Source organism: Glossina fuscipes, unplaced genomic scaffold, assembly GCF_014805625.2.
Source record: "Glossina fuscipes isolate IAEA_lab_2018 unplaced genomic scaffold, Yale_Gfus_2 43, whole genome shotgun sequence".
Taxonomy (NCBI): Eukaryota; Metazoa; Arthropoda; class Insecta; order Diptera; family Glossinidae; genus Glossina; species Glossina fuscipes.
Window position 1 is genome coordinate 1,084,488 of NW_023998427.1, and position 10,498 is coordinate 1,094,985.

The following is a 10,498-nucleotide window of genomic DNA, read 5'->3' on the forward strand; positions in this document are numbered from 1 at the left end:
ATATATATATATATATATATATATATATATATATATATATATATATGTACAAGAGTGTAGGTATGCAATCATTTCAATATCTCTCTTTATTGTTCTTTAAATGTGTTTTTGTCTTATTTTTTTTTTTTTTTTTTCATTTTTATTCAGAAATTTCTCTTCATTCCCGTTTCCATTTATTTGACTTTTTTTTTTTTTTTTTTCTTCAATACCAAACTTCTTGAGATAACTATGATTAGTTTGATATTGATTTAGTTTTCCGTATATATAGTACAACTTCGGCACATACGTTAACTTATTTAGTTTAACTAAAAACTTAATTCACTTTTCAACGGTAAAACATCACTTATTGTATGTAAATAAATTTTCAATTTCATTTACCCTTTTAACTCAAGTGTTTTATGGCTATAATTATTATTTGCAATAATATTATAATAAAAAAAAAGAAAAAAAAAAATTAATAACAATAATAACACCTGTACATCTGTTATTCCAAATTATGTAATTGTTCTTATACTTTGCGTGTGTTATCACAATAAAAAAAAAAAAAAAAAAGAGGAAAAAATAAGGAAAGAAAACTTAATTTAATAATCTGTTCTAGCAAAATAATTTGTTAAACGCATTATATATTTGAAATGTTGTTGCAATAATAACAACAATAAATATATTGTCATCCACTTACGTTCTTTTTTTTTTTGTCATTTATATGTTTGCAAAAAACTTTTCCACTAGAAATATTTGTTTGAATTGAAATAAACAAAAACAAAGTAGTTTACGTAATTTTGAAAAAAATCACAAAATGTACACATCCATCCATCCATCAACTGTTTTCTTTGTTTTTTTTATTTATTATTTATTTTTGTATTTTTTTGGCTTTTTTTTTTTTTTTAAGAAAAAAGATATGTAATCTCTCTCTCTCTCTCTGCCTCTCTCTCTCCCTTCATCTCACTTGGTCACTCTCTCTCTCTCTCTCTCTCTCTCTCTCGCTGCCGCTATATCTCTTCCCTTCATTGAGTTTCTATATACATTAAATCATAGCTTGAAATTGTAAAGAGGATCTCAAGACGTATGAGTGATGTCGATGATTTCAAGTGTAGCGAAAAAAGGAAAAAAAAAAAAACGGAATATAATCTAATTCCTGAAAATCAAAAAAAAAAAAAAAAATATATATATATATATATATATATATATATCTTACGCCAAATTGCCGTATTCGCTTAAATCAAAAAAAAAAAAAAACAAAAAGAAAAGGGACTCTGATAGTATATATATATATATTATATTTGGGTTCACCTTCTTCTTTAAACAACACCACTTTTAGAACAGCTGATTGTCTTGAGATTTAGAAATTTTCTAGGCTTCGACACAACACTATTATTTTACGTTTTTAACAACACATTAAACTATTTGAACATAATCTACACGACCACGACGACGGCAACGACGGCGACAAGTGTTAACAACGACAGACGATAGCAGAATACTACCTCGAATTTGCTTGCAAATTAGAGCAATACGTTCATGTGTGCCGTGCTTTATGTTCTGCTATTCTATACTAAAATTTATATGTATTGTGTATATATGCATTTATATGCGTTTGTGTTTGTAGGTGTACGGATGATATGATAAAGTGTAAAAGTGCACGAGAAAAAAAAAAAAAAGAAGAAAAAGTCACAAAACTAAAATAACAAAAACAAAACCAAGCAAGTTAATAAAATAAAATGAAATGAAATGAGAAGAGAAATAAATAAAAAAAACACCATAGCAGGCAGAAGCGACGAACGACAATAATAATAATACTATCGCGAAACCGTTGCGTACAATAACGAAATTTTTATTTGTAATAAACGAGCGGGTGTTGGATTTTCTTTCATTTCATTCTTTCCTTATGCATATATATGTTTTTTTTTTTTTTTTTTTTTTTATATAGATTTTCTTACGTTAGATATGTAAAATAACTCATCTCACTGCTGTATACCGTATAATCAAAAACGACAGATTGTCAATTTGAAGAGTTTTAGATTAAAAAAAAAATAAATAAAAAAAAAACAACAACAACAACAAAATACACGAAACAAAATAGAAAAACTGAATTGCTACCGCACTTTAAGCCAAACGCCGACAACTGCCGAAAATTTTTCGCAAATGAAATTTAAAAAGAACAAAAAAAAAAAAAAATGTATGTAAAAAATATTAGCAAATGTCATAGAAAAGTAGAAGAGCAAGAAATGTTGTTTAAAGAAAGAAGAGCAGCAATTTCGTACATAACATGCAAAAAGCAAGAACAAAAATGAAAGCGTATTACAAAAGCATTTTTTAACTAATAAATAACACAAACATCATTTATCTATACATGCATACATACATGTGTGTAATGAAAAATTGTTGTCAATGTCGGTATTATTTCGATTTTATTTTTCTTTTTCATCGAAGGTAACCCATTATTATATATATATAGGTAATTGGCATATATATGGCATAATAGGTATATATAAATTAAAAATTATATATTATGTATCTATACTATATGTGTAGAATAATATGTATATATAATAAAATGTCATGTCATATATAGAGGCTTTTTAAAGACTTGCAAGTAAAATAACGCTTAAGGTACATTTTATAAATTATTTATAAATAATGAAATTAACATGTTCGCGGACGTGAATGCTATAGCCTTCATTTACATTGTGACGCAAAATGACATGAATCTTGTAGCATTCAAATTTTGAAGCTAATTATTATACCCTACACTACCTCTGGTACAGGGTATATTAAGTTATTGCGATCGTAGGTAAAGGCTTAAGCACATTTTTTTATACCAATCGATTCAGAGTCATAATCTGAATTGATTTAAGCCTGTTTATCCATATGTCCGTCTGATCTCTGTCCATATATAAATATATGTTCAAGCTATAGATCGCAATTTTCGACATATATTGATAAAATTTGTTACAGAGACATTTTGACGCGTATTGGTCGACCTTTTCGATCCCTCCCCACATGGCGCGTTTTACTGAAAAGTTGTTGTTATATGAAAAAATATTAGAATTTTCCAAATTTCTCGGCAAAAGGGGCTAAGTAGTACTATTTCGGCATTCTAAATTGATATGAAAACGTTGGACCGTTGGCTGGAGCAATTTTTGAAAGCTAGCTCTCTCTCTCTCTCTCTCTCTCTCTCCCTCTCCCATATAACGAAAATTAAAGTTTATACCACAAAAAGCTATAACTTTCAATGCCCCACAATGAAAATTATATCGTAACAGTAGTTTAATATAAAAAAATTAACTATGCCAAAATTGGACCATATCGGCCTATTTTTGGGCCGAACCCTAGGTAAAAAAAAAGTCCGAATTTCAATATGTGGTGAGGGAACCTACAAAAATGAACTCAACTTTGGACCGTCTACATCTATTTTTGAATCCTGCCCTACGTAAGGGTTAACTTTTGTATTATATTAGGTTGCGTTTTGGTTCCGCTTTCCCATGAATATCCACATGAATAATATGCCTTTATATAGCAACAAAATAAAATGTTTGCGTTCGATAATAATAAAAATACAAATTGTCTTAGACAATGTAGTGTAGTTTAGGCAATTGAATGAATCGTCGGTCTTGCCCGATTATTATAATGTTCTTGCTTTTATTTAATTTTATATAACTTTAGTGTTGCTAGTGCTCAATGTCTTTTTTTTAGTCTAAGAATTCAATTCATTAGTCTAAAATTAAAATAATAATAATAATAATATATAACTTTAATATATTTTTAATAATTAGTTAAACAATTAGATCTTTATCATCGTCGTTGATATGGCGTTCATTATATATATTATGGATAAATTTACAAAATATTTTTAATCACATTTTCGATATCTAGTCGTGATAGTTGTGTGAAAATTTACAATGAATTGATTGTAAATTTTTCTATCTCATTGCAATTTTTACTGTCCGCGAACGTGTTAAAGCAATTTGTGAATTTGCCTTCACGATCGCCTTATTTATGCGCACAATGCATTAAATATGCATACAACGCTTTGTTTTACATAAATCAAAGCCGAAAAAATGTATAACAATTTTCTTATTCCATTTATATTGTAAGAGTGCTTGACGATATTCTACATTGTATTGATCAACTTCCCAATTGTCCATTTGACCAATGCATACATAAGCTCGTTGATCCCTCGGTTATGTTTACCCGTCCGGTTATCTAACTAACCATTTCTCTAGCCGAACATCGAGCTGTCAATTTATATGTTCATCCATATCCATTTATCCATTCATTTACTTGTTGATCCGTTGGTTGATTCAGAGATCCCTTCACCTTTCATTTACTTCTACTTCTTCTTCTTCTTTTTATTTTATTCATATTACTAAACGCCAATGCATCTATCATCTACACATCAATAATCAAATGGTTCTTATTTATGTATTCAAGCACGCGTCTAGTCATTTTCTCACATTGCTTTTCTTACGTATGTTCGCCTATCGGATTCTTCGCCCCCTACGTCTAATCGTTCGCGTATAACTGTATCTTATAAGCTCGCTTATGCTTCTGATTCTTGATTTTCTTCACCTCTTTTCCTCTTTATATAACTATGTACTTGTTCGATCCGATAATTGGTCATAAATTGAAACAGATCGGACAGCATTGCTATTTCAATCTGTTTCTATTTAATTTTCTTTTCACCGGAGCATAAAATTCAAATAAATTCCTCTCTCTTGTTGGGTTTCATCCACGTGTTACGGGATGAGTCTTCACGTTTCCCATTCGCTAAAGTATTTTGCTTGGAATTACTCTTCTTAGAATAAGACAACTTGACGTAATGCATTAACAATATATTTCTTGTCCAGCATCTCTCTTTGTAGATGTGCGCATATATTGTGTATTTTTCTAGGTTCGTTTGAAACGATTTAAACTTAAAAAGCAATCAAGTCTGTCCGTGAAAGTAAACAAAAACAACCAAAACAATAGTAAAACTGGTAATCGATTAACAATCGAGAGCGAATAATAGGCTAAAGAAATTCTTTTATTCGAGAATGTTTTCAATGATCATATAACCGACTTGACTGACTGACTATAAGTAAAACAAAAAGTTCTATCTTCGTTTTTTTTCATTCATGATATTACATAATATCAACTCAATGCAAAGATTGACTCATTAAAGAGTAACATTTTTTTTATCATATGTCCATAAGAATAGTTATTTAATTATTGTTACGCGCAAAAAAAAAAATAAGAAAATGCTGCACTTTCTCAAATTAAAAGCAAATTTTCTTTTTGCGGATATTTTCATTGCTTTTGTCTTCTTGTTCAAAAGTAACGAGAGCGTACGCAACAACAAAGTTTGCGTGTGCTGGTATGACGCCTGAACAGTTAATCTCCAGTATTTTTTTTTTTTTTTTTTTTTGTGTTTTCTTTTGCGTTTTAATGCAAAGACGCATAATAACTGGGAAAGAAAAAAAAAAGTAAACGAAATGCACACAGGTAAGTGTTTCGTTTATAGGGAGGTGTTGGCCAGTTGATTGTGTCTATGCATGTTTTTTTTTTTGTTTTTGTTATTTTCATTTATTATTAGAAATTTATTTTCTGTTTTTCTAGTCGAATGACTCCCATACGGTTGGTGCTCTGCTTGATTTATTTCTTTCATTTAATATATTTATGCAGTTTTGTAATGTGTGTGTAAATGTCACCGCTTTTGCACAGTACTTTTCACTTAACTGATACTCGTCTGATACTATTTTTGCTTATAATCAATTCTCGCATAATATCTCTCTAACGATAAAAGTACTCAGTGATTGCTTCATCTTAATATTTGATTCATTGGCTGACTTTGTCTATATAATGTTTTTTTCTTTTTAATACCTTAAGAGAGATTATCAACAACTGCAAATTCACTTTTCTTTTCGTCTTTTTTTTTTTTTTTTTGAACATGGCACTGTTACGTGCGAAGAGAAAATATTGTTCTTGTAATGCTCGAAACGCGTTTGTTATTAGCAATAAACGAATGTAATAAAAATATTTCGTTGATATTGTTGTCGTTATTGCTGCCGTTGTTTTAATTGTTGTTGTTGTTGTTGTTTATTTTTTTTACAATACTTTACAAGTACAAAAAACGTACGTAACGTACGCTAATTGCATAGGAATAGAAATATATTAATAATCCGTTTGCATGACTCTATCGTTGGTCAGCTTTGAGAACTCAAAATTACTTTGGCCATGTTTACCTAAAGACCCCTTCCGTCCCTTTCCGTTCCTTTTTTATATCCCCTCATCCATCCATATATTCGTTTGCTTTTCCCATTTGTCTTTTACGTGGCTACTGATCCATCATTACAATACCCTGTTCGATCGGGTATGCGTTTAATTTGCCGTTCATTCCTTTGCTTCATTGTCTCGTTCGTCATCATGCTTTCTATCCGTTAATCTGTTAATCTGTCCAAGCGTTCACTCTTCTATCCATCATTTCGTTGATACGTTCGCCTATTCATCTAATTGTCCTACTATTTAAAGTTCACATTAACAAAATTATGTTAGAGTAATATATGGATAAAAAAAAAGCAACAATTGCAACAATTTTCACGTAATGATTAGCAGTAGATGATGAGTATCAAAGTTATGATTTAAATGAAATGTAATTTTCTTACTTGTTGCGGGGATCGTCTTGATGGAAAAATCTTATGTGCATCTGCTTGATGTTAGCATTTGTCACTATTTGTCAGTTATCGGCGAAGATATTTTAAACTTTTTATAAGATTTCATTGTTTTTTTTTTTTTTTTTCCTTTTTTTTTAGAATTTTAATTATTGTGAATTATGCTTATTAAGCCCAAGAAGATATGCTTTCTAGATCGTATAGGTCTTGAAGTTAAGCCTGATATTGTTAATGGAACATTTTGTATAAATCATATCAGATCGCATATATAACTATCTATCTATCTATTCATCAAATCAGATACTATTGCAACTAGCCCACATACGATCCTATATACGAGACGATTCCAATCCGGATATAATTACAGTGTGATTACTGAAAATTGAATAAACTTCATATGCACTCCTTAAGATAAATATTTGATATTTAATGGTTTCATTCGATTCATTCAATTGGATATTCATTAGCTTCAGCTTACTACATATCTGTATCAGTAGCCAAATAGGTAAGGTAAGAATTGTGACTAGCAAGTCATTGTTCACGGATTAAAATCTCAAATGTGATAGATTTGATTTAGGCCGTAGCTATAGTGAAAGCTCAGTCGGCAAAAGCATAACTCTGATCGATTGGCCACTGACTAGTCACTCACTATCTGCTGCTATCAACAACTTCTTATCTCCTTCTTCACTTCTTTCTTTCTAGTCGTCACCGTCGTGATGCACGAATAGGCAACATCCCCTGACTGATTTGATATATTAAAAACATATATATGTATATATATATATATATAGGTATACACAAACATACGTATTTATAAACAAAGGGGTGGTTTAATTATTGGAAGACTTTTAGTTAATATTTCAGCAAAATTTTAGGTCAATATATCTATTAGTTTGTAAGCGATAGCTTCTTTGGATTTGCCAACATCGTCCTTGAAGTATACACCGATTTCATCGAATTTTTATTGCCTATGTGTATCGATGTTACAAACGATTCGATAAATCTAATATACCTTGAAATTGTTTTTTGCTTGTGGCTCCTAAAAGATCCGGTTAGGTTTTTTCATTAATCCATTGCAGCATTCTGGCCAAACGACAATTATACACACATTATTCTCATTTTTCCTTGTCTTCTAACTATAATCTTTTCTGACCATCGCCGGCCAATAGCTGATCAAATATAGGATAAAAGAAAACAAACAAAAATCCGTTAGCGAAACAAAGTTTAACTAAGCGACGGACGTTTCGAACACTGTGCTTGATTTATTTGCTCTTTCCCGGCAAAGTTGATTTATATCGAACCGAAAAGTGGGCAAAGTGAATAATTAAGCTGCCCACTGATCAATAATTTAAAGCAGAAGACGAAGAAAATGTTGTATGATATTCGAACGGTTTCGAACGAGTATAACCTATGATGGAATAATGCATAGGACAGCTGTCTCTAGGTGTTTTATGTCGGCGCACTAAAGGCTTAAAGGCTTAATCCCACTATCTTCGATGGCATATGGGGTAAGAAAACACACATTCAATGTCCCGAATATGATTAGTCTCCAAGTGCTAAATGGATATACGTCTAGGGATGTATTCCCTGCTCTGATGAGAATGACGACTGTCTCTATCATTGCTCTAGCAACATATTTGAAAATCGATTAACTCCCAATCATCACAAATCCATAATATAACTCCTGACTGGCGAATCTCTGGCTAGCCGTCGGATATTAAGCGTACAAAATTGACATTCAACTAAATTATGATCAATGGCATTACTAACTACAATTTTAACCGAGATAAGAAGCTAAATAGTTAATAATTATTTATGTTTCCAGCCTTAGTAAGACTATGTGTTATTAAGTGTCCTTTTGAAATTTCCACTCGAAAGCTTAACCTTTTTTGACCATAACCTTAATCAGAATTATTTGTCGTCTGATTATAACTTGCGCTCTTTATGGCGACTTGAAAGCTGTTTATCTCCATAGCCATAGGAGGAACATCTATGCATCTATAACAATAGATCATCAAGTGATATTTGCCGTTTTTAATGCTTACTTATTACTCTTTACTTTACTTTGTAAATTCGATCGAAAATGCAATCAAAGTAACTTAGCGCTCAAAACTAGCTTGCCTTTAGCTCGAGTCGCTCGAACGAGATGTTAAGTGAGTGAAAACATTTTCATTCTTGCGCTGGTTAAGAAAATCGTTTATAATTTACTTTTAAGTTCATCTTTCGAGGCTTTGTGATTTCTCAGTAATACGCAGAGAAACAGACAGACATTCTTGATTAAGTCAACGATTAAAAGTAGAATCGATTGAGTGGGAAGACAGCAATAGCTGTCTGGATAGCTGGATAGCAATTTATAAAGTAATTTTCTTTAAATTTATAATATAAAGAGAATTATTTATTTATTTATTTTTTTACGTTTATTTAAAATTTTTTTTTTTTTTTGCCCACCCAATAACTTAAAAACGTCTCTAGAGCTTATTGATGGGCATTACGAATGGTATGAAAAAAAAAAAAAAAAAAAACACATATCTTGGGGGATACGATAATGGTCGTCCCTGCATTACTTATCGGAGTTCATAGATAGAGCTGCGAGTACTGCACCCAATACATGCATAAAGGTCAAAGTTGTTTATACACTCAATGTTATTCAAACGTTATGCTGAATTTCGTTCGTTTCAAAAAGGAGGAGCAATGCCTATTGCATATAAAAATCAAGTATTTCTTTAAAGTTCATGAAAACTTTTAAGAACGTTTAAGATAAGTTTTTTAAAAAGAGACTTTTTTTTTGTTTTTTTTTTTTCTTTTTCTTTTTTCGTAATGTTAAACTGTTAACTGTCTTTAGTTAGAATAATTATTCTCCATTTATTTATTATTTTTCATTTTCATTTTGCTTTTCACTTTCATTACGTCATTATGTTTTCTATTAAATAATAAATAAATATTAAATAGAAATGCAAAATATTGTTCCAAAAAAAATAAATAAATAAATAAAATAAGAAACGAAACTAATATATCTAATATTTTGTATGTTGTTGTTGATGTTGCTGTGTTGCTGCTTTTATTGTTATTGTCTTTTTTTTTTTTTTTTGCAAAACCTCTCGTATATTTCTGACTAATTATTCCCTTTAAAGTATATTTCAAATTGTGTTATATAACTTTTTTGCTTTCGTTTGTTTATTTGTTTCTGCTCTTAGTATAACAAACCAACGAATATATTTTCAACTTTTCCATTCAAAATTGATTACATTCTCAATAAAATTATCTTTTTATTTAAATTTTTATGATATTTAAAAAAAAAAAAAAAAAAAATTATTATTATGAAATAAAAAAATTTTTTTTTTTTTTTTAATTTAATTTAAATACTTTTTTATATACCATATAATAATTTCTCACGCACGTATAATATTTTATATGTTGAGAATTTGGTGTTATTTTTTTTGCTTTTAAATTAATTTTTATTTTTATATATCTTTGTAACGTTTTCACAGTCACACTCGGTTGTTGTGTGAGGACCGCAGCAGATTCACTCGTATGTGTGAAGATTCCAAAGGCGTATAAGTAACTGAATTGAAATGGAATCTTTTTTCAATAACAAAATGCCAACGAATAACACACAAAACTTATCAACTTTGTCATCGTCGTCATCATACAACAAAAACAAAAACAAACACAAAAACAGCAAAACAATTATAACAACAATAACGATAACAGCAACAAATCGGTAGTATATACTTTCACACACACATACACACATACACACACACACACACACACACACACACACACATACACGCACACAGATGCATATATATATATATATATATATATATATATATATATATATATATATA

General features: G+C 29.9%; 2 long non-coding RNA genes across 2 annotated transcripts in view; both read right to left on the reverse strand.

The window, feature by feature from the left end:
• LOC119637137 overlaps positions 1-1,625 on the reverse strand; it is a 33,858-nt gene extending 32,233 nt beyond the window's left edge. The window contains exon 1 of the long non-coding RNA XR_005247220.1: positions 1,291-1,625. This is a non-coding gene — a long non-coding RNA (uncharacterized LOC119637137). The remainder of the gene's footprint in view (positions 1-1,290) is intronic.
• Positions 1-9,055, reverse strand: part of LOC119637138 — a 41,762-nt gene extending 32,707 nt beyond the window's left edge. The window contains exon 1 of the long non-coding RNA XR_005247221.1: positions 6,642-9,055. This is a non-coding gene — a long non-coding RNA (uncharacterized LOC119637138). The remainder of the gene's footprint in view (positions 1-6,641) is intronic.
• Between the last annotated feature and the right edge of the window lie 1,443 nt (positions 9,056-10,498).